Source organism: Tursiops truncatus, chromosome 8 (genome assembly GCF_011762595.2).
Source record: "Tursiops truncatus isolate mTurTru1 chromosome 8, mTurTru1.mat.Y, whole genome shotgun sequence".
NCBI lineage: Eukaryota > Metazoa > Chordata > Mammalia > Artiodactyla > Delphinidae > Tursiops > Tursiops truncatus.
This window is the reverse complement of record NC_047041.1, coordinates 83,791,091-83,814,890: the sequence shown is the minus strand read 5'-3', so window position 1 is coordinate 83,814,890 and position 23,800 is coordinate 83,791,091. Positions and strand designations below refer to the sequence as shown.

General features: G+C 46.7%; 1 long non-coding RNA gene across 1 annotated transcript in view; it reads left to right on the top strand.

The window, feature by feature from the left end:
- LOC109552254 (uncharacterized) overlaps positions 1–23,800 on the top strand; it is a 33,875-nt gene that overhangs the window by 656 nt on the left and 9,419 nt on the right. Inside the window, exons 2-3 of the long non-coding RNA XR_002179060.3 lie at positions 728–889; positions 11,273–11,382. This is a non-coding gene — a long non-coding RNA (uncharacterized lncRNA). The remainder of the gene's footprint in view (positions 1–727; positions 890–11,272; positions 11,383–23,800) is intronic.

Here is a 23,800-nt window from a genome sequence, read left to right as displayed (position 1 = left end):
AGTGTATCAAGTGGGAGCGCACTCCCTCCTCTGCGCGGTGGGCTCACACCCTTCCCCGCCGGCCTCAGGCCTCAGTGTCGAGGCTCAGTGCCCTCTGCTGGCCTAGTCATGTCCTGCTCTGTGCCCCAAGGTGGGGAAGAGAAGGCCTAGTCCTCCCGACTTACTGGATTTTGCTTGTTACGCAGCTCGCTACCAATCAGAGCTTTATCAGGAAATCCACCCGCAAGGAGATAGGAGGCAAAGCTCTCAAATCTGTCTCCTTGATCCAAGGTTCAGGCGGAAATGTATAGGGTTTAGGGAAATTTCCAACTTGGATGCTGATTGACGGTCTTGATTTAGTCCATATAAGCTACTACTGATCCTGGAAGCCAGATTTTCCTTATTGAAGGGCTTCTCGCTTTTTAAAGGGCTCTGCTGGCATCATTTCTATTCTTTGAGTTCTGTAGACTAAAATTCTCTGTTCCAGGGTCATCCTGGAGACAAGGGTTCCCGTCTTGCACACGGAGCAGTGCTGTTTCTTTAAAATAATTCAAGTTTGATTAATCTATCAACCTGTCTAAGGAGGTAAAACCAGTTTAAGCTAGTGCTGTTTCAACAACCTATTTAAGGAGGCAAAACCAATTTAAGCTTGGGCTGTTTCACATGCTGTTTCATCCTCATGGCTCCATCAGGGAGGTCCTGGAGGGCAAGTTCCCCCTGAGGTGCTTATCTTTCACTTCATCCCCAGATGGTGACAGTGACCTGGCTTTAGGATGAGGAGTGTCTGAGCCAGAGCGCTGCAAGAGCCTGGGACCGTCCTGCCCAGTGGGGATAGGACCAGCAGATCCCCCTGGGCAGAAGTGGAGACCAATCTGCTACAGGGAACTTCTGAGGCTTCCTGTGATGTTCTGTGAGGAAGTAGGGGTACCCTGAAGTGGGCTCTCCCCTGGTAGGATTAGGGGCAGGGAGGGTCTCAGAATAGGAGTCTTGTGGGTTCAGGTGGGATTAGCGTAAAGTCAGGTACCATTTCAGGGTGACCCCAAGAGCAATACTGTCATTGTTGCTGTAGAGGTTGCTGCCGGTTTGTCTGATGACTTGAGCTGAGAATATCAAAAGGCAAATGCAGAAGATACAGGTGAGGAGCAGACCAGGCTGGGAATGGGGAGGAGAGGGGCTGTGAGCTCTGGCTCTCTCCTCAGGCAAGCATCCAGAGAGAGCGACACAGCATGTTAAATTGTGCTCTTTAACACCCTTCTCCACTAAAATGAATCAGGGCTCCGTGGTGAAAAGTTTTTTTAATTTTGAGAGCTGGGATTCCCTTGGAGTGTAGGGATAAAATGGTTGTTTCAGCACTTGCTAACAAAGCAAACAGGACCAATAAAGTCCAACATTGGCTAAACGTCATTCAACAAATATTGATTGAGTACCTAATATGTTGCAGGCACTGTTCATAAATAATAGAGCAAAAAATAAATAACGGAGACAGAGATCCCCCTTGTACTTAGCTCACTCGTATTTGTGCATGTGTGTCTTTGGGATAGAATTCCTAGAAATGGGGTCCCTGAGTCAAAGGGCAGCTGCATAGGTAGTTTTGCTAGATAGCGGTAAACGTCTCTTCCTAGGTACTGTACTATTTTATATTCCCACTAACAGTGTATGGGCCTGTTTCCCAAGCCTTGTCAACAGAATATGTTGTCAACTATCAGATTTTTGCCAAACTGATAGATGTGAAATGGTATCTCAGTGTAGTTTCCCTTATCATGTATGAGGCCCATCACCTTTTCCTATGTTTATGGGCTTTCTTTTCTATTAACAGTTTGTTCATATCTTTTGGTCTTTTTTTCTATTAGGTTATTGTACACAGTAATGAAATGAGATAGGCTATTGTGGTAATCAAGGCCAAGAATTGGTAGTGACTTGGATCAGGGTGGTAGCAGTGGAAAGGGGAAATATGGTCAGATTCGAATTGAATATTGGAGGTAGAATCCACAGAATTTATATATGCAGTGTAAAATAAAGAGAGGAGTCAATAACAATCAGGTTTTGATCCTGAGCCACTAGATGAGAGTCATTTTCCATGACTGAGATGGAGAAGACTAGGAGGATAAGGTGTGACGGGTCATAGCAGGATTAGAAATGTGTATTAGACCTCCAAGTGCAGAAGTCAGTTAGATAGTTGGCTATATGAGGCCAATGGTCTGGGCAGAGGTCAGGGCTGGTGATAGCAATCTGAGTATCATCCAACAGATAGTTGAAATTTAAAGTCTGAGGCAGGAGCTGAGCATGGAAGAGGTCCAGGGATTATGTTCTGGGGAGCTCCAATGTTTGAAAGTCAAGGAAAGGAGGAGGAAGCAGCAAGGGGGACTTGAGGAGAGGCCAGAGGAGGAGGAGGAAACCAAGGGTACATCACAGGGGAGAAACCAAGTAAAGAAAGTATTTCAAGGAAGAGAGTGATCGGCCATGTCAGATCAGCTGGTAAGTCAAGGAAGATAAGGCCTGAGAATTAAACATTGGAATTAGGAACAGGAAAATACTGGGAGGCCTTGATAATTTAGGCAAATGTCCTTCTGTATTTTCCCTTTGCTTATTCAATCATATGATTTTTTTTTTTTTTTTTTTTTTGCGGTACGCGGGCTTCTCGCTGTTGTGGCCTCTCCCGTTGCAGAGCACAGGCTCCGGACGCACAGGCTCAGCGGCCATGGCTCACGGGCCCAGCCGCTCCGCGGCATGTGGGATCTTCCCGGAACGGGGTACGAACCCGTGTCCCCTGCATCGGCAGGCGGACTCTCAACCACTGCGCCACCAGGGAAGCCCTGACTTTTTTCTTTTTAACGAACATGATATGATTCATGTAACCGATTCTTTTCACTTAATATATTTATACATTTTCCAAGTCAACATATAAAAAGATATCTCTTTCTTAAAAATAACCAAATAATATTCCATTGCAAGGATTTTCCATTTCAAGCTTATAGGTGCTACACTGATGCAGACCCCGAGGCCCCCCAAAATATGGCAATGGTAAATATGACCTTCATAGGGCAAAGTGCCCAAGATATAAGAAGAAAATTACAAAAGTTAGATGGTACATTTGGAATGAACCCTTCGCAACTGGTAGATGCTGCTTTTAAAGTGTTGAGCAACAGGGAACAATGACAGAAGGAAGAAGATGCAAAATGGAATGCAGCTTTTCTGGCAGCAGCATTAGATTCTCGGAAGGCGAGTAACCCGAAGAGAGGTAAGCCACCGCTGGGGAGGGAACAGTGTGCTTACTGTAAGGAGGAAGGGTATTGGAAAACAGATTGCCCTAGACAAAAAAATAAGAATGAAAACAATGAAAGAAAGATGGGGGCCTCTCATGTGGTAGAAAGAGAGGAACACTCTGAAAATGAATGAAGAGGCCTGGGGGCTCGACTTGAGGCGTCCAATTCCAATTCCCCCACAGGAGTCCCAGGTAACTTTGACAGTGGGGGACAAGTTGATTGACTTTCTGATAGATATGGGTGCAACATACCCTGTGGTAAATACCAAGGTGGCGCAGAAAACATCTCAATCCATCCTGGTCAAGGGAGTTTCTGGAGAAGTACAAAATCATTCTTTCTTACAACCTCTAGAATGCCAGTTAGGGGACCTCACCCGGAAACACAGTTTCTTATATATGCCAGTATATCCAATCTCTCTTTTGGGCCAAGATCTCCTTTGGAAATTAAATGCTCAAGTAATTTTTTTGCCAGGACAGCTTGACATTGGGGTCCCACCAGAGCACACTGTAAGCCTACAGATGGCCCTCATGGACACCCCAGAAAAGGAGACAGAGCTCTGTCCCCCCGAGGCTTCGAAAAGGTAAGGCCAGAAGTGTGGGCTGGTGGCACCCCAGGGAAGGCCAAGAACGCATGGCCAATGCAAATGCCCTTAAAAAGAAATGCTGGGACACCTAATCTAAAACGATACCCTCTGAGGCAAGAGGCCCAAAAGGGAATGCAGCCAATTCTCAAAAAGTGTTTGAAAATAGGACTGAATAAACCTTGCAGGTCCCCATATAACAGCCTTAATCTCCTGGTCAAAAAGCCAAACTCAGCAGAGTGTTGCTTTTCCAAGACTTGAGGGCTGTTAATGAAATAGTCCAAGATTTGCACCCCTAATGGGTGGTACCTAATCCACCTGCTCTGCTCACAACTATTCAGGGAGAACACAGCTGGTTCGCAGCTTTGGACTTGAAAGATGCTTTTTTCCTGCATTCCTATTGCAGAAGAATCATAGCAGCTGTATGCTTTTGAATGGCAGGGCCCAGAAACACAGGTAGTCCAACGGTATTGTTAGACAGTCCTACCTCAAGGATTTAAGAATTTCCCTACCTTATTTGGGGAAGTGTTGGCTAGGGACCTTAGAAACTTCATGTTGGATGAAAGACTCCTATTCCGGTATGTTGACGATTTGCTCATAGTGAGTCATACATATGATAAGTGTTTACAAAATACCATCAGAACCCCGAACTGTCTGGCCAGTTGTGCATATAAGATCTCCCAGAAAAAAGGCCCAAATATGTAAGCAACAAGTCATATATCTGAGCTTTGTCCTTTCCCAAGGACAGCGGGGTCTTTTGCCTGATAGAAAACAGGCAATTGCAGGCATTGGAACACCCAAGACTCACAGACAACTGAGGGGGTTTCTGGGACTAGCAGGGTTCTGTAGGATTTGGATCCCCACATCTGGGCTCATAGGAAAGCCCCTCTATGAGGCTTTAAAGGGACATGATTTTGAGCCCCTTACTTGGACTAAAGAGTGCCAAACAGCCTTTGAAACAATAAGAATAAAGTTAATCTCAGCCCCAGCTGTGGGACTACCAGACTTAAAAGAACCTTTCAGATTATATGTCCATGAGAGACAAGGCATAAATTTTGGCGTGTTCATTCAAACTCTGGGGAATATCCCTCTACCCCGTTGCCTACTTCACAAAACAACTAAAACAGCCTGTTAAGGGATGGCCCCTTTGCCTTGGAGCTATAGCAACTACTTGTGACAGACCTGAGGAAGCTGAGAAGTTTACCCTGGGGCAGCCCACCACTGTTTGTCCCTCACCATGTCCATTCTTTACTGGAACAAAGCGGGGGAATGTTGGCTGACTTCTGGGAAAATGAGAAAGTACCAAGCCATTCTCTTAGACAATCCCAGTATAAGATTTCAGGTCACTTCAGCCCTAAATCCAGCCACATTGCTTCCAATTGATGCTGCACGACACCTACACGTCATGGAGCTAGTGTGCTCTAGCAGACTGGACTTAATGGACCAACCCTTGGTCGAGCTAGATATGGGACTGTTCACCAATGGAAGCAGCATCATGGACCAAGGTAGGCCACACGCTGGGTATGCAACGGTACCCTTAAAATGACTGTTGAAGCCAAAGCCCTGCACCCAGGGAGCTCAGCTCAGAAGGCAGAAATCATTGCTCTGACAAGAGCCCTATTTCTCACTGAAGGGAAGTGAGTAAATATTTACACAGACTCTCGCTATGCATTCTCTGTGGTGCATGCTCACGGGGCAATCTGGAAAGAAAGGGGGCTCCTCACTTCAAACAATAAATACATAAAACACGCTTCTGAAATCCTGTCACTATTAGAAGCAGTCCATAAGCCCTCACAAGTGGCCACAAAGCACTGCCAAGGCCACCAGAAGGACGAAACTCATATAATAAAGGGCAACTCGTTAGCTGACCGAGCTGCAAAGAAGGCAGCAAAAGAAGGCGATTATCAAGCCATGATAGGGTCACTTCTCCTGCAGATCGACTTGTCAAAATACCAGCTGGTGCATTCAGAAAAGGACAAGGAGAAGGCTGAAAAGTGGGGATTCACTTGATCACACCTCGCCTGGCTGGAAATGTCATGCACAAGGAATTGTTTTGATCCCTGAGACACTCTTGGACACTGTGCTGTGGCACGTTCATAATAGTGCCCATCACGGGAGCGATGCCACCTTACAATGGATTCAAAAATATATAATGGGGCCTAACCTACAAAGGACCATCCGACAAGTCACTCAAAATTGCATGATTTGTGCTAAAAATAACCCTAAGACTGCTGTCAGACCTCCCCAGATGGGGACCCAACACAGAGGAACCTGCCCCACCAAGGACTGGTAAATAGATTTGACTCAAGTGAGCTGCAGGAAATTTCAGATACTTGTAAGTGTTTGATGACACTTTCAGGATGGGTGGAGGCATATACCACCCAGACAGAAAAAGCCTCCAGAGTGGTGAAAGCCCTCCTTAAGGAAATTATCCCCTGATTTGGACTCCCTGCCTCCCTTCAAAGTGGTAACGGGCCTGCTTTTGTCTCTAGTATAATCCAACAAGTGTCCAAAGCACTGCAAATTAATTGGCTGCTACATTCATCCTGGAGACCACAATCAACAGGAAAAACCGAGAGAGTGAATTATACATTAAAAAGGAACATTGCTAACGTATGTCAATTTAACTTGGGATAAGGCCTTGCCAGTTACCCTGCTGTGGGTCAGAGTGGCTCCCAGAAGCAGGCTTAAATTAAGCCCCTTTGACATATTGTATGGTAAGCCTTTCCAGGTGCCTGCCCAGGTGGGAGAATCTATAAATGCTCTGAAAGACCTAGCAGTTGCCAATTATGTTAAAACTCTGGGCACTATACTAACCTCTGTTCATGAGTTTGCCTCCAGCAGGTCTGCCTATCCAACTGAAGTAGCCTTACATCCTTTCCAACCTGGGGATCAAGTCCTCCTTAAAACGTATTGAGAACAAAGGCCTGAACACCAGCTAACTGCACAGTGGACAGGACCACACGTGGTATTACTTACCATGCACTCATCTGTCAAGTTAGCTGCACTAAAGCCATGGATTCATCACACTCAGTTTAAAATAGCCCCACTGTCATCAGAAAATGGCCCAGCTCCTGAGAGGCCTAGAGAGCAATGGGTTTCTGAACCCTTTAGAAGACTTGAGGTTGCTCTTCAAAAAGGATAAGTATTGAGATTAAAATTTCATTGTAGAAGAGATTTCATCAGGTTCAAATAGTTGTAGATAAAGAAAGAAAGAGAACTTCCCTGCTGGTGCAGTGGTTAAAAATCCTCCTGCCAATGCAGGGGACACAGGTTCGATCCCTGGTCCAGGAAGATCCCACATGCCACAGAGCAACTAAGCCCACAAGCCACAACTACTAAGCCTGTGTGCCACAACTACTGAAGCCCAAGCACCGCAACTACTGAAACCCACATGCTCTAAGGCCCGTGTGCCACAACTGAGCCCACGTGCTGCAATTACTGAAGTCCTCGCGCCTAGAGCCCGTGCTCTGCAATAAGAGAAGCCACTGCAATGAGAAGCCCGTGCACAGCAACAAAGAGTAGCCCCCACTCACTGCAACTAGAGAGAGCCCATGCACAGCAATGAAGACCCAACACAGCCAAAAATTTTTAAAGAAAGAGAATTGTATTACTTACTAAAAATTTTAAAGAATATTCCCGGCCCAAGGCTGATCAATTCCATTCCACGATCACCCCTTCATCACCCCTGTTCAGTAGGAAGTAGCCACAATGATTGTTACCCCTTTTTCCCACAAGACTGTAGAATGGACACTGACAGTGGGGAATTGTAATAGGCGTGGGCCGGCCATTAGTTGTCCCGCTCCACCAATGGGCAGCCTCGCAGTGGTCTCCACAGTCACCAAGTTTGCAACAACCAACCACACCCTCTATCCCCCTCCCCCTTCTTGTATAAAAGAAGCCTGAATTCGGACTGGGGGAAGATGGTTTCTTAGACACTAGTCCACCACCTTCTCGGTCTGCTGGCTTTCTGAATAAAGTCGTTATTCCTTGCCCCAACACCTCATCTCCCGATTTATTGGCCTGTCGTGCAGTGAGCAGAACGAGTTTGGACTCGGTATCAGAGACAGTTAGGAGGTTAGTTTAGCAATTTATGTCTGATATGAGGTAGCCTGTGCTAGAGATGAGCAATGAAATGGTAAGAAGTGGGTGGATGCTGAGCCATCGTACCTGCTGTTCCCTTTGCCTTGCGTGCTGTTTCTTGTATATCTGCTTGCCCATCTTCTTCAGTTCTCTGCCCAAATAACACTTTATTAGAGAGGCCTCCCTTGACCAACCCATATAAAATTGCAACATCATGCCTATATATACCCTCCATTTCATTTTCATACTGATTTTTCGCCATAGCATTTATCACCATCTAGCATATCTCTTTCTTTAGTTTAATTATCTTCCTCCCCTGACTAGAGTAAAAACTCTGATAGTAAAGACTTTGGCTATTTTGTTCACTGCTATACCCCCAGTACCCAGGATAGCTGACCCATAGTAGCAGCTCAAAAGAACTGTGTTAGGGGCTTCCCTGGTGGCGCAGTGCTTGAGAGCCCGCCTGCCGATGCAGGGGACACGGGTTCGTGCCCTGGTCCGGGAAGATCCCACATTCCACGGAGAGGCTGGGCCTGTGAGCCATGGCCGCTGAGCCTGCGCGTCCAGAGCCTGTGCTCTGCAACGGGAGAGGCCACAACAGTGAGAGGCCCGCGTACCGCAAAAAAAAAAAAAGAACTGTGTTAAATGACGAAGTGAATGAATGGATCCCATCCTCTGTATTGGTTATCTATTGCTATGTAACAAATTACCCCAAAATCTAGTAGGTTGAAATAATAGGCATTTATTATCTCACACAGTTTCTGAGCTCAAGAATCTGAGAGCAGACTAGTGGGTCCTTCTGGCTCAGAGTCTCTCATGAGGTCCATTCAACTGTCAGTCAGGGCTGCAGTCAGCTGAAGGCTTGAGTGGGGCTGAGGATCTGCTTCCAAGATGGATCACTCATGTGATGTGGCTTTTGGCAGAAGGCCTTGCTGCATGGGTTGTCTGAGTGTCCTTACATTCCTCAGAGCAAGTTAACACACACACACACACACACACACACACACACACACACACACACAGATATCCCAATGTTGTTTACAACCTAACCTCAAAGATGACACACCATCACTTCTGCCATGTTCTCTGGTCATACACACCAACCATGAGACAGTGTGGAAGGAGGCTGCACGAGGGCACGAAACCCAGAAGGCAGTCATCCTGAGCTGCGGGGGCCATCTTGGAGACTGAGCACAACGCCCTCTTTTTTTTTTTTAAGTATCATTTCTGGTTTTTTTTTTTTTTTTTACGATGTTGGGGGTAGGAGTTTTTATTAATTAATTTATTTATTTTTGCTGTGTCGGGTCTTCGTTTCTGTGCGAGGGCTTTCTCTAGCTGCGGCAAGGGGGGGCCACTCTTCATCGCAGTGCGCGGGCCTCTCACTATCGCGGCCTCTCCCGTTGCGAAGCACAGGCTCCAGACGCGCAGGCTCAGTAGTTGTGGCTCAGGGGCCCAGTTGCTCCGCGGCATGTGGGATCCTCCCAGACCAGGGCTCGAACCCGCGTTCCCTGCATTAGCAGGCAGATTCTCAACCGCTGCGCCACCAGGGAAGCCCACAACGCCCTCTTTTATCAAGACCTTTCTCCTCCCCGCTCCAGCTATTTGTAACGCACAGGTAGTAAACTCTCGACCCACAGCTATATTCAGGGTAACTGATTTTTAAAAAAAAATTACCATGTTTTAGGTTATTAGACTCCACATTTAAAAATAAGGGGAAGGGCCAGCAAGCCATTGGGATGGCCAGATGGTGAAGGGTTGGTGCTGGATGACAGTTGTGCAGTTGGAATGAGGCAGCCGTGAGGAATCTGAGAGACAGTTGGAAGGCAGCCCTGACCTGGCCAGTGGGATGTGGGAAACAGAGGCCAGGGGTGAGGCAGGACAAAATTTCAGAGGCAGGAAGAAAGGATAAGTAATAGTTCCCTGAGCAGAAACAGGGAAATTGGGAGGGGATATGATCTGAGAGAGAGCTGAATCTGCCTTCAGTGCACGCGAGGCAGAGAGAGGCACCAAGACGACAGGGTTCTGCCTCCGGGTACCTCGTGGCTGGGTAAAGGAGACAGGCAAGCTCACAGGAAACTAGCCTGCAAGGCTGAATGAAAGAAATTCGCCGATGAAGCTGCAAAATCACATTGTTCGAGGCCAGAGGAAGGGGTTTGAAGTAAGTCTGGGGCTCTCTGATCCTGAGAGACCATCAGGAGGAGGTGGCCGGCAAGCTCAGAGGTGGGAGGTGGGCTGGGAACTGAGACTTGGGAAGGAAGTACACAAAGCTTTGTGAGCAAATGAAGCAGGGAGAGTTGCTTAAGGTGGAGCAAGGAGTCCCAGACCCAGACTGGAGCACTCAGAACCACAGGCAGAATGGACGCGTGGTTAAAAGCAAGGGGCCTGGAGCCAGACGGCTTGGATTTGAGCACTGGTCCTGCCCCCTGTTGGCTGTGTCTTCTTGGGCCATTATTACCTTCTCTGTACCTTAATACCTCCATCTGTTAAATGGGTGCTATTATCGTACCTATGGTGAAAGCCACACATATTTGTTCTTCTCTTTCTGACTTACTTCACTCTGTATGACAGACTCAAGGTCCATCCACCTCACTACAAATAACTCAGTTTCGTTTCTTTTTAGGGCCAAGTAATATTACATAGTATATATGTGCCACATCTTCTTTATCCATTCGTCCGTCGATGGACACTTAGGTTGCTTCCATGACCTAGCTACTGTAAATAGAGCTGCAATGAACATTGTGGTACATGCCTCTTTTTGAATTCTGGTTTTCTCAGGGTATATGCCCAGTAGTGGGATTGCTGGGTCGTATGGTAGTTCTACTTTTAGTTTTTTAAGGAACCTCCATGAGAAGCTCAGGTTTGAAGCCTTCTGGGTGGCCGCGCGTCTGGAGTTGGGGGACATCTGGGTGGTTTGGGAGAGATCCGAGAAGGAGTTGGTGACTTGGAAGCTGTCAGCATGAAGGTGAAGTCCCTAGTCTGGGGACAGCGTGTGGAAGGTCCTGCTTCATCTGCCGGGGAATAGAAGACTGCTCAGCCTGGGACAGATGAGAAGGTCAAGGTTTGGTTTGGGTTTTTAAGGCAGAGGAGAAGCTGACAGGAAGGCAGTGGTAGAGAGGCAGGGGGTGGACTCCCAGCAGAGGGAGGGGAATCTGGAGTGGAGTGGAGTCGGGAATCCACCTCGGGCAGGAGAGGAGAAAAAGGAGTAGGGGCTGAAGTTTCACATGCTGCTCTAAAGGGGAGGAGAGAACAGAGCAGGGAAACTTGGGGAGACTTGGCCAAGCAGTGCAGGAGCTGGGCTGGGCTGGGCTTGGAGATGGTCACTCCGCAGGGGCAGAAGAGGGTGATCTTTGACTATTTTTGTCCACAGGACTCGAAGCTCAGGTGCAGCGGAGGAAATTGACAGGAAGCTGAGGCCTGTGGACCACAGACCAGGAAGGGCCTTCGCACCCACCCTGCGTTTCCAAGGAGTGAACTGAGGTACGCGGGAAAGACTGTGGGACAGCCCCCGACAGATGTCTGCACCTGAGCTGTTTGAGCAGCCCTTTCAGGGGAGTGTAAGGGGCTTCCGGCGAGAGACTTCATCCTGAGGGGCATCAAGGCCAATTCTGATCACAGGCCTTTTCACTAGAAGAGCAGACAAGGGTCTGGAGGGGCCCACAGGGCAGCAGCCCAGCTCAGTGAGAGACCACTTGTTTGTGGGAACATCTGTCATGCTCATGGGGGCCGCCAGGGAAGAGGGAGTGTCTGCAGGTGGCTTTGCAGGAGGAGAGGAGCTCGGGGAAGCAGAGTGACCGCGGGTGCTGGGCTCAGCTTCACATCTGGCTGCTGCTGCCCGGGGATGCTCCAGCAACATTTGTGCACACAGACCACCTTTAATGCAAAGCTCACACCCACTGTGTCCAGGGCTCCTTGTAGGCCAGAACATTTGCCCACCAAGGACATCATTTAATGCTCACAATCCCATGGAAGGGGCGCTTTGATGCCTATTTTGTAAACAAGGAAAGAGCAGATTGGCGAGGTTAAGTGATTTTTTCTGAGATCACACAGCTCAGGTGTGGTGGAATCCAACCTCAGTTCATCCTCATCTCTTTTCCTCTCCAGCTGACGTTCTGTGGTTGTTATAAGCAGTATCCCATGTACACCACAGCCCCCTTCCTTGGGCTTATCCAGCAAGCGGCAGCCCCGGTCAAGATCAGCTCTTGGCCTGCTCCCGCCTCCAGGAGCATAGCTAGAGGTGGCTGGAGAAAAACCTCCACCACAATGACTGAATTCATGACCTTTAACCTCAAGCAGGTCCACGGGGCCTTGGCGCTGGCTGGTCCTTGCACTCTCCCACTCTCCCAGACAACCAGTTCATACCTCCTCCTTTTCTGAGCTCCCACTTCCTGGGAGCATCCAGGGCCCCAGCGCGCTCTGTGGTTTATGGTGGAAAAGACCCATCTCTGACCAGAAGGAGACTGAGGTCTGGAGGTGGGTGCTGATGGCGGAACTATGCTTCAGACCGTGGCTCCCCCATCCTGCGTGACTGAGGGCTGGGCCTCATACCTGTACTGACCACTCCCCTGCCCCGTCCTTAGGGATCAACTAAACGTGCAGAAACCGTCCACATTTTGGCAACAGCTCCTCTGACACTAATTCATGTATTTTGTATGCTCTTTGGGAGCGAAGGTATTTTGAAAAGAGGTTCCACTGGTACCAAATTTTTCTCTGGACGTGCAGGGTTATGGGAACCATGACAACGGCCCTCCAGGAGGAAACCAGTGGTGCTCTGCCCTGTCCTGTCTTTTCTGTCTGCATTGGGGAGCCTTGGAACTGCAAACTGGCTGCGTATCACCTGGGAGGGGTGAGGTTCCTTGGGGGGACACATCACTGCATGACCAGCTTCTTCTGGAACCCTTGGGGCCAGCAGAGCTGCCGTCTGTTCTACCCTGGCCTCAGGCACCACCTTTGCCTAAAGAGCACCTGGCACCAAGGAGAAACATGATGTCACGATGTCATTAGAGCCAGATAACTCCTCCTGGCCAGCCCTGCCAAGGGTCACGGAGCACAGAAGTTGGACTAGGCCCCAGTCTCTCCCGACTCCAGGGCCACTGTCCTTTGCTTACAGAGATATTAGCAAAAATTATTTAAAAGCATTCGATTTCTAATAACGTTCTCGCTCCATACCTATCTCAATGACTGCTGGAAACAGGTAGGCACTTCCTCCTTAGGCTCCAAGTCCAGGTGACCTTCGTTAGTGGCCAATGTTGTTTTTTAAAACCACGAGTCTCAGAGTTGACTCTGGTAGGTTGAGTCCACACGGACACGTAGACATGCTGATGACATGTCTCTTGCCCATGGTAAGAGTCTCTTAAGGTAAGACACAACAGAAATCAAAGTTGAAGAAGTGACAGATGTCCATAAAGTCCTCTCAGTGGAGGACTTGGTCCAAATGGATGAGGTTGGAGTTGGCATCCTTCTCACAGGGAGACCAGGCTGGGTATTTTGCTGGGAGCAGGCCTGTCGGATTCCCCGGCTACCTAGACGCTTAGCAGCCCTGGGAAAACCCAAGTCCACAGACCAAGGTTTTTCTGTTAGGTCTTGGGGTCCTGGCAGCTTGTCTTCTGCCTGTCCCCGTGTCTGTCTGGCCAGTTCCCCGCCCTTAGTTCTTATTGCAACAGGCCCTCACACCTCCCCCGCTGCCACTCTCCTGACTCCATGGGTGGGTGCCTCTCTTGTGAGCTTCCCAAGCACTGTGCTTCCTGAGAGCCTACTGCTTCCCCAAAACCCCAGAGCCCTGGAAGTTGCAGGGACCTGGGAAACAAAGCAGAAGGCTTTTCCGGGATGTGACCCCTGCAGAGTCCCCCACGTGGCCTGGAGTTTCCATAATGATGGTAAGGAGTCTAAGATTCTAAACTGAAAAGGCAGCTGGTCAGGTGAGACAGTGATAGGGAAGAGGAATCTGGGGGGAAAAGAGCTCCGAGGTGAATTGCGGGGGGCTGGGGGAGGAGTGTGTGTGGGCAGGGCACAGATCTGAGGTCCATTTTTTTGTCTCCCACTCTCTGAAATGACTTTCACACCTTGTTGTCACCCCCCCCAAAACCTCCCATGCCCTACCTCTCCTCCCTCTCAGCTGCTACACTGCTTCCTGTTTAACCAAGAAAACAGATAAACCGCCTCTGATTTTATCAATAGGCTGTGGACCCCACCCCCCTTCCTAACCAAGGACATCCCTCCTGCAACTGACCTCTATCTACCTGCATCACTAGGTTTTCCCTCCGTATGGGATCCTTGTCAAGCAAATAAAATCACTCTAGGAGAGTGAATTTTTAGAAATCAACTCTATTGAGTTATGATGTGGATATAAAAGGCACCCATTATAAGTGCAAAGTTAGATGAGTTCTGACACGTGTATTCCCCTGCGTAACTGCCACCACCGCTGTGAGGTCAGAGGTCATTCCCTTCAACCCCGTGAGGGATCCCACTGCTGAGGAGTGTTCCCTTGTATGGATGCAACACAATTTGTTCATGCCTTTGCCTGTTGGTATACAATTGGGCTAGTTCTACTTTTTGGCTGTTATGAACAAAAAGTGCAGCGAAAATGTATAAGTCTGTGTGGATGCACGTTACTTCTCTTGAGTAAATATCTACAGGCAGAATAGGTGGGCCATATGATAATCTATGTTTAGTTTTACTAGAAACTTCCAAACTTGTTCTCCAAAGTGGCTCTACCATTTTACATTTCCATAGTGGTCCATGAAAGTTCTAGATGCTGCAGTTAGCATTGCCAGTTTTTTCTCCCTATCTTTAGCCATTCTATCGCGTGTATAGAGGGGTATGCATTTTGGTTGTAATTTGCATTTTTGTTTTATGACGAATCGTGTTGAGCATCTTTTCAGGTACTCATTGGCTATTCAAGTGTCACGCACATGTATTGTCTCACAGTTTCCATGGGTCCTGCAGGCCTGGCTGAGCTGGGCCTTCGGCTCAGGGTCTCACAAGGTGTTGGCCAGGGCTGCAGGTCTTTTTCCAGTCACACATGGTTGTTGGCAGAATTCACTTCCTTGCAGCTGTAGAACCCATGGTGATTCAGGCCAAAGGGAAAGCTCTGCCGCTGCTTCTAGAGCCTCATTTAAAAGGCTCACCTGATTAGGTCAGGCCCACCCATTGGTAATCTCCCTTTTGACTGACTCAAAGTCAACTGATCAGGAACCTTGATTACATCTGTCAATCCCTTCATTTAATATGATGTAATCCAATCACAGGAGTGACATCCACAATATTCACTGGTCCCACACATACTGTAAGGGAGATTATTATACATGGGCATGGGTCATCTTAGAATTCTTACCACACCCATTTTCAATTGGCTGGTTTGTCTCCTCCTCACTGTGTGATATGAGTGCTTTATAAATTCCAAATACAAGTCCTGTACAGATACATGTATTGCAAATATTTTTCTCCCAGCCCCTAACTTGCCTTTTCATTTTCTTAATGGTGTTTTTTGGAAGAACCGAAATTTTTAATTTTGATGAAGTCCAATTTGTCAGCTTTTTCTTTTATGGTTCACACCTCATATTTCCCCACAAGAAATCTTTCCCTACCTAAAGTTTACACTATTGTCTCCTATGTTTTCTTTTAGAAGTTTTATAGTTTTACATTTAGTTCTGTGACTCATTTTAAGTCAACTTTTGTGTATCATGTGAGATAAGAGTTGACATTCACCTTCTTTTCCCAAATGGATATACCATTTTACCAGCATTAGCTGCTGAAAACACCATCATGTCCCCCATTGAATTACCTTGGCACTTTAATTGAAAATCAATGAATATGGGTCTACTTCTAGACTGTTATTCCATTGATTTCTATTTTTATACTTAATCTATAGTAACCTACTTGATTACTGTATATTTACATTGTCTTAAAATTTAGACAGATTACACCCTTAAGCTTTGTTCTTTTCCAAAAGTTTTCTATTTTATGACCTTTTGATTTCTGTATAAAATCTCAGAATCAGCTTGTCAAATTCTAAAAATCAGAAATAAGCCTGCTGGGATCTTGATTGGGATTGCATCGAATATGTAACTCAGCTTAGAGAGAAATGCCACCTAACAATATTGAGTCCTCTAATCCATAAGGCTGGTATATATCTCCATTTATTTTCTCCCAGCTTCGCTTTATAGTTTACAGCATGCATGTTTTTCACATATTTCATTAAATTTTCCTTTAGTATATATCACCTTTTTAGATGCTTTTATAAATGGTACTTAAAATTTTCCTTTTCCAGTTGTTCATTGTTAATGTATAGAAGTATAATTGATTATTGTGATATTGACCCTGTATTTTGTGACTTAGCTAAGTTCACTTAATAGTCCAGTAGATTTTTTTTAAGATTCGTTAGAATTTTCGAGTACATGATCATATCATCTGCAAATAAAGTTTTGGTCTCTCCTTTCCAATCTGTATGCCTTTTTGCGCTAGCTCGGACCTCCAGCACAATGTTAAAAAACAAACAAACAAACAACTGGAGAGACCAGACATCCTCACCTCATTCCCATTATTAAGGAGGAAAGCCAGCCTTTCCTGAGGATTATTCAGCAGCTGCTAAGTCTCAGGCAACAGTTCTGAATCACTTTCTCTCTTATGTGTATGGACATACACATAAAATTTTATATAAATTTCAGCGGATTGACCCCCATGGAGGCTGTATATGTACCTTATTTGGTTGTATGGACCCAAAGTTAATAAATCTTTGACTAACATCAGGCCCTGCCTACAGAAATAAGAGGAAGGTAAAAGTGGGCTTCCAGCTGCTTCGAGAGAAATGGAAAACAAAGGGAATCTCTGGACTACCGAGAGTTATGACCAAACACCCCCGACTACCAGTCTAGGGCGGGTGGATGCCTGTACCCATTTATATGAAGATGGCAGTGCTGGGACCCTGAGCTGAGTTGAAGACAGATGAAATCTGAAAGACCAGGGACCAGATCTTCCCTAAGGAAGGAGAGAGCAATGGTGTCACCTTGAGAAGGTGATGTTTTCAAGACTTGCCAAATCTTCCTAATTAGCAGGAGGGTGGATACCAAAGGGAACTATGTGGAATCTGTGACTGCACCCGCTGACTGTTCACAGCATCCCAGAGTGCACAAAGGATGTTAGTGCCAATACAGCCTTCAACCCGCGTAATTATTACCAAAACTGGTCCTTTACTGGAATGACTCCCTCACGCTTAACAATTCTGGTGTTCCCATCTCCTCATGCCCACGTCCCAATGTGGGAAAACAGCTTACTCTCTGGGCACTTCTTTAGGGGAAAAGACCCCCTTTCCCTGTGGGATTGGCTGGGCAGTGCAGGTGGGGCCATCTCTGGCCAGCCATTTCCTAATAAGGATACTCTTTACCTCGGAAGGTTCCAGTGAACGATGGAAGAGATAGCAGACATGATGTTCTGAAAAGTTTGTATTGCCTTGCAAATAGAGGGCAGTGTTTTCTGGCTCTTCTCCTTGCCGCCCCTCCCCCACCATAAAAAACACGTGACCTGCTAGGGTGCTTAGGAGCAAAATATTACCCATCTGCCCCTGGGGATGCCCAGTCGAATAATGACTCTTCCAAAAACACCCGGCATTGGGGGAAATGGAGTGTGTACCTATGCGGTAACCAGATGTCATGGAAGAAAGACAAGGGCACACACCATCAGTGCCACATGGTAGGGTTTATGGGGTGGGGGGATCCTACAAGCAAAAAAGTAGAGTGTACAGGATTCCTGAGCTCCCATTATCCCATAGAGAGCTGGCTACATTAGGCAAAACTGGACTGGACACATCACGGACAAAACCATGGGAAAGAGGAGCCCTCATGTCAACAAAACTCTAACGATGCATGAGGATGGGGTGCGGGGTTAATGCTGGACTTCTGGAGCTTTCTCAAGTGGGGTTTCTGGGGATCCCCAAGAATATCCTGACTAGAGGAGAAAGAGGATGGGAAAGAGGGAGGTCGCCTCACTCTGAACACCACTGTCCTGCTCCCCTGGGATTATGACAGTTCTGACAGCCCCATTAACTGTCAGACTTAGAAGGCCTCTGGACACGGAGCCCCTGCTACTCTCCAAACGACCCTCTATTCCCTCCGTATCTTTCTACCATGCTGTCCTTGGCCACAACTCCCTGCTGAGCTCCTTCTTCTACTAAACGTTCCATTCTATTCAGCAGTTATTTCTAGGACACCTTCCAAAAGTCACATCTTTTCTAGATTCTGAGGACCTGGAAAAGGATGATGCAAAGGGAGTTCCCTGGATGGGGCCCCCATACACACTGCCTCGTCTCTGGGTCTCTAGTCCATCCTACCCCAGCAGCATCTCTCTAAGGCCCAGCTCACCTGTGCCCCTCCCATCCGTGTTTCTTCACTGCATCCAGGCTGAAACCTAGAACATTCCATACAAGGCCTTGGTTCCTCTGGATGTTCCTCTGTCCTTGGGCTGTGCCCCCTTCTCTGTCTGCGGTGTTAACCCTCACTGCTCTCCAGGCCTCACCTCTGCCCACTCCTACTGGCTCATGTGGCCCCACCAATGCCCATCATTTGTCCTGGTCCTCTGGTGTGGAATGCGGCTCCCACCATCCATGGTGGCCACTGAAATCCAGCCTGTCCTCTACTCTCGCCTCACCTCCAGGAAGCCTTCCTTGGCTGTAGCCGCTCCACACCCTCTCTCCCTCCTATGGTTTCCTAGAGCACGTGAGCTCTGAACCTCAGCACTCCCATGGCTGGGGTTGCTCTCCAGCTGTTTCTCCTGAATTCTTCCATCAATGGGGAGCCTCTTTAGCCAGAGACCACACAGCCCTGGGATCAGAGGGCAGGAAAGAGCTGTTCCTTGCTGCTTTCTGATGCCTAGGCCTGGTATAAACATGGAAGAATGTGTGCTATGGAGGAATGATTACAAGCTGAGCATGAGGGTCCTGAGCTCTGTCCTCCAATGATCCCTAAGCCTATTGTTTCTATCTCTGGGCCTCAGGTCCTGAAGCTGTGAAATGGGAGCAGACGGGCTGAGATGGGTGATTCCTAAAAGCCTGTACAGTTTTCAGGATTCAGTGTTCTCCATTAGTGATTCTTAACCCTTTATAGATATTAGAATTACCTGAGAAACTTGAAGACTAGCAACGCCTGTGCCCCATTCCCAGGAATGTAAGATGCGGTTGGCTTGTGATGGAGCCCAGGCAGTCGTGATTCTATAAAAGTTCATCGGATGATTCCAATGTGCAGACAGGATTGGGAACCCGAGATCCTCATGTTTGGTGGGGAAGCGCTCATTAGAAGGACCTGGTTAATGCTCAGACACAGCCATGGTCTCATGCTGCCTTCTGGTGGTCAGGTTGCTCACTACAGGAAGACTTCCACCTCTAAGGGTTTCAACCTGGGTCAGGAAAAATGTAACTGAGAAGAGGAATAGGAAGAATTAAAAAGAGGAGGAAAAAGAGAAGGCCTGGCTTCTCCAGACCCATGGGTTCACAGACATTTCCATTCCCATTTTTCCCCTACAACAAATAATGTGCCCCCAGGACCAGCCCTCTGGATCTCCCTGCTGGATGTGAGGGGAATTCAGACGGATAAAGTTCAGAGGAGCTCCTGAGACAGCAAAGCCAAGTAGGAGACTTGAGATGATGCAATAATATCTGTAAAGTGCCTGGGAAGTGAGTGCTTAGCGTGAGCTTTATCATTATTCACTGCAACTTTGGGCAAGATCATTTCTCTGAGCCTTGGTCATCACTGCCCACCTCACAGCACTATTGGTTTTTCTTTCTTTCCATGTCACATTATTCTCTAGTTCTATGCAATGAATTCATCAAATACTACTGGTTGACCCTTGAGGATGATAACTGGACCTTATTTGATTCCTTGAAGCCCATTTTAAAAAAGCGTAGGGACTTGCCTGGCGGTCCAGTGGTTAAGACTTCACCTTCCAATGCAAGGGGTACGTGTCCCATCCCAGGTCAGGGAGCTAAGATCCCACATGCCACGTGGCCAGAAAACCAAACTATAAAACAGAAAAAGCAATATTGTAACAAATTCAATAAAGACTTTAAAAACTGGTCCACATCAAAAAAAAATTTTAATAAAAAATTTTAAAAGCCTTGGCTAGGATTAGCCCCATACATTTGAAAATAAGGAGACAAAAGTGGACATTCAGTCTCCTAGGAGAGAAGAGGAAGACAAGGGGATCCCCCGACTACCAAGAACAAGACCAGACTCTGGCCTGAGGTGAGGACAGGTGTAATACAAGATGGGAAGCCAGATGTCCCCTGGGGAAGGAGGAAGTTAGACTGCAGCTAAGAGAACACGGAGCCGCCAAGAGCTGCAGAACCTCCTTAACGCAGGATTCCTACAAATCGCGGGGTTCGATTTGTTTGTTTGTTTGCTTGTTTTGTTTTTCCTTTTCTTGGTAAGAGGAACAAAACTGATTCTAGTCAAGTTTTAGGAGTACAGGTCATTCTTGGCAGTGCCCTTGGCCCACTGTTTCTAGAAGTCACCAACAGGGGTCGCTCTGAACGTCTCTAATCAGTACCTTCAAAGGCCCAAGATCGTGCATAATTTTGTCCCTACAAACAAAAGAACTGACTACTACTAACCAGGCAAGTAAGCTCTGGTCTCCAGCAGATTCAGGAAATTTTGAGCATCCTCTTGCGGGAGAGGGAGGGGTTAGGGACTAAATCCCAGACCTAGTCCTGGTTCCTGCTGGTCCAGTGTTTGTCATTTTCCTGGAGCCATTCCTTGTTTTCCCTTTGTACCCTAAGCCTCTCAGGGTTTTTGCCTCCAGGAGTAGCTAAATCCACGCCAGGTTTTCTTATCCGCCCACCAGCTTGGCTGCGACTCAGGCAGCGGCTGCTGCCTGTCTTCTCTACCCGCCGCTGCCTTTCCATCCTCTGCTTCTGCCACCCGCCTCCCTTTGGCAGCCTCGCTACCAGGTTTTTCCTCTTAAATCTACCTCTTAAAAATGGCGCACTCGCTTTGCGGCTGCTACCCCTCCGCTCCTCTCCCCCATCTCAGAGCCCACCCACCCCGAGCATCTGGATTCCCGAACTCTGAGACCCTCACCCACTCTCCAGCCCTTCCTGAGACCTGACACGACCTCTGAGAAGAAATGTTTGCCACCTCTATGGTGGCCCGGCTTCAAATGACCACTTGCAAAAACTAGAGACAAAGTGGACGTGTGCCTCTGTGGTCGGAACCCTCATACGGGAATACAAGGGTACGCACCCCACTGCGGTCGCACGCAGTACAAATAGAGTTCATGGGACATCCAGGGGCAGGGGAGGCAGAACCTCCTACGCGCTCTCAGCTCAGCACACAGGGTGTGTCAGGGCCGGACAGGGCTGGCCTGGGCACTGCAGTAAGGTCTTGGCCGCCGAGTGTTGCTCTTTCTCTAGGGGGGAAAGGGAAGGGGGGCCATGGGGGAGTCCACATTACAGCAGGTGTTCCTGGTTGAGGAAATCGGTTTGTTAGAAAGGAGACGCCTCTGGAGTCCAGACTGTCCTTCCTCTGAGCTGAGTCCTGCTGACCAGCACCTTGAAAACCACCAAAACACAAGGGCAACCTGCCTGGGTCCCTCCTTAATCAAAGTATTGCCTTTCTTCCCTCTAGGGTCTTAAGAGCACAAACAGCATCACATTAATCTTTGTAACTCCCTCAAATACTGAGGAAGGAAAAACCATCCCTGCCATTCATCAGGCTGGGACAACAGACACAAATAAAGACGGCTGCCAAGTTCACAGTAAACAGTATTTCTCCCAAGGAAACGCTGAAAAGTGCCATAGGACCCCTTCTTAGGATGACTACTGCTGTCCTACTCACCATTCACCTGTCCTCTAAAATCAGACTATCAGAAACTTTGCTGTTTGAAGTTATTCCGGTAAGAATGAAAACCCCTCCAGTTTTGCCTGGAATAACCAAGACACTCTGACACAAAGAAGCGACCTTGATTTACAACCCAGGTGCAGACATTCAGATAAAGGTGTCTGGAACGCAAGAGTCCACATTTATCTTAACTTAGTGGTTCCAAGGAAGTATGACCCTGGATCCATTTCACAGTCTAGCCATGCTGTGACCCTTTTGCACTCACCCTGCATTGCTTTAAATGCATTAAAACACCTACTTCATCTGAATTTTACCCAGGTTCCATCCTTCCCCCAAATTCTATAATAACTCTACTTTTCCCTTTGTTTGTTGAGAAGCTCCATAGTAACTAACTCTACCGTGTGGTTTTTCTCATTGCAATGAGCCAATAAACCTGACTTTGTCAAACTGCAGGTTTGTCCCTAGTGGTCTTAGGCTGCCTGGGCTCTGACAGTAACAAGCACAGAGACTCACATGTGCACTTCTGATGGGTTCTCCAAATGGGCAATATGGACTGTGAAATAGATATGGTGTAATTATGTAGAGGTGGGCAGTGTTCATTATACTGAGTATATTCATTTCTGCAGCATTATCCAACTGTTTTCCTGAGAACACATAGTATATGAAAAAATGATCAACTTTGTTTTTAAAGTGTACAGTTCAGTGGTTTTTAGTATAGTCACAGAATTATGTAATCATATCCACTGCCTAAGTTCAGATGTTTTTATCACCCCCAAAGAAACCCTGTACCTGTTCCCAATCACTCCCCACTCCCTCCTCAGCACATCCCCTGGCAAACACTAATCCACCTTCTGCCTCTTTGGATTTGCCTATACTGGACATTTCATGTGAATGTAATCATACAATATGTGTTCTTTTGTGATTGGCAACTTTCATTTAGTATATTTTCAAGGTTCATCTGCATTGTACCACTGTCCTTCGGTTTGTTTCATTTCTCTTTTTTTGCCAAATAAGATTCCATTGTATGGATGTACCACATTTCATTTATCTGTTCATCAGTTGATGGACATATAGGTTGTTTCCACTTTTGGGCCGTTATGAATAATGATGCTATGAATATTCATGTGTAGGTTTTTGTGTGAACAAATATTTTTAATTCTTTTGGGTATATACTTAGGAGTGAGTTTGCTAGACCATAAGATAAATTTGTATTTCATATTTTGAGGAACTGCCAAACTGAGAGGTCTTACGCTAGAGCTAGGACCCACTATTTTGAGCGAACTCTGTATTATATAAACCAGTCATCTGTTTGGTCCTTAACACAATTTTAATTTGGATAGATTTATTCTAGTCACGTCATGTGTCAACATGTAAACTTGTTTGGATTAAATAATTTTTTATCAGAAAAAGGTGACTGACAAATTTTATCTTCCCACCAGCAATATGTGGGGTTTCCAATTTCTCCACACCCTCATCAACATTTGTTATTATCTGTCTTTTTTATTATAGCCGTCCTCGTGGATGTGAAGTGCTGCCTTATTGTGTTTTTTATTAATTTTGTTTTATTTATTTATTTTTTATACAGCAGGTTCTTATTAGTTATCTATTTTATACATACATTGCCAAGGTCATGAAGATTTACCTATATGCTATCTTCTAAGAGTTTTATGGTTTTAGCTCTAATTTAGGTCATTGACCCACTTGGAATTAATTTTTGTATAAGGATCCAATCTTATTCTTTTGTATGGGACTAGCCAGTTGTTCCAGCCCTATTTGTTGAAAATATTATTCTCTCTTCACTGAATTGTCTTAATATCCTTGTTGAAAATTGACTTAAATGTACAGGTTTGTTTCTAGACTCACAATTTTATTCTGTTGATCTATATAATTCTCTTTATGCCAGTACTACACTTTCATGATTGCTGTAGCTCTCTAGTAAGTTTTGAAATCAGGGTATGTGAGTCCTCCAACTTTAATTCTTCTTTTTCAAGATTGTGTTGGTATTCTGAGTCTCTTGCATTTTCATATGAATTTTAGGATCAGCTTATCAATTTCTCCAAAGAAACCATCTAGGA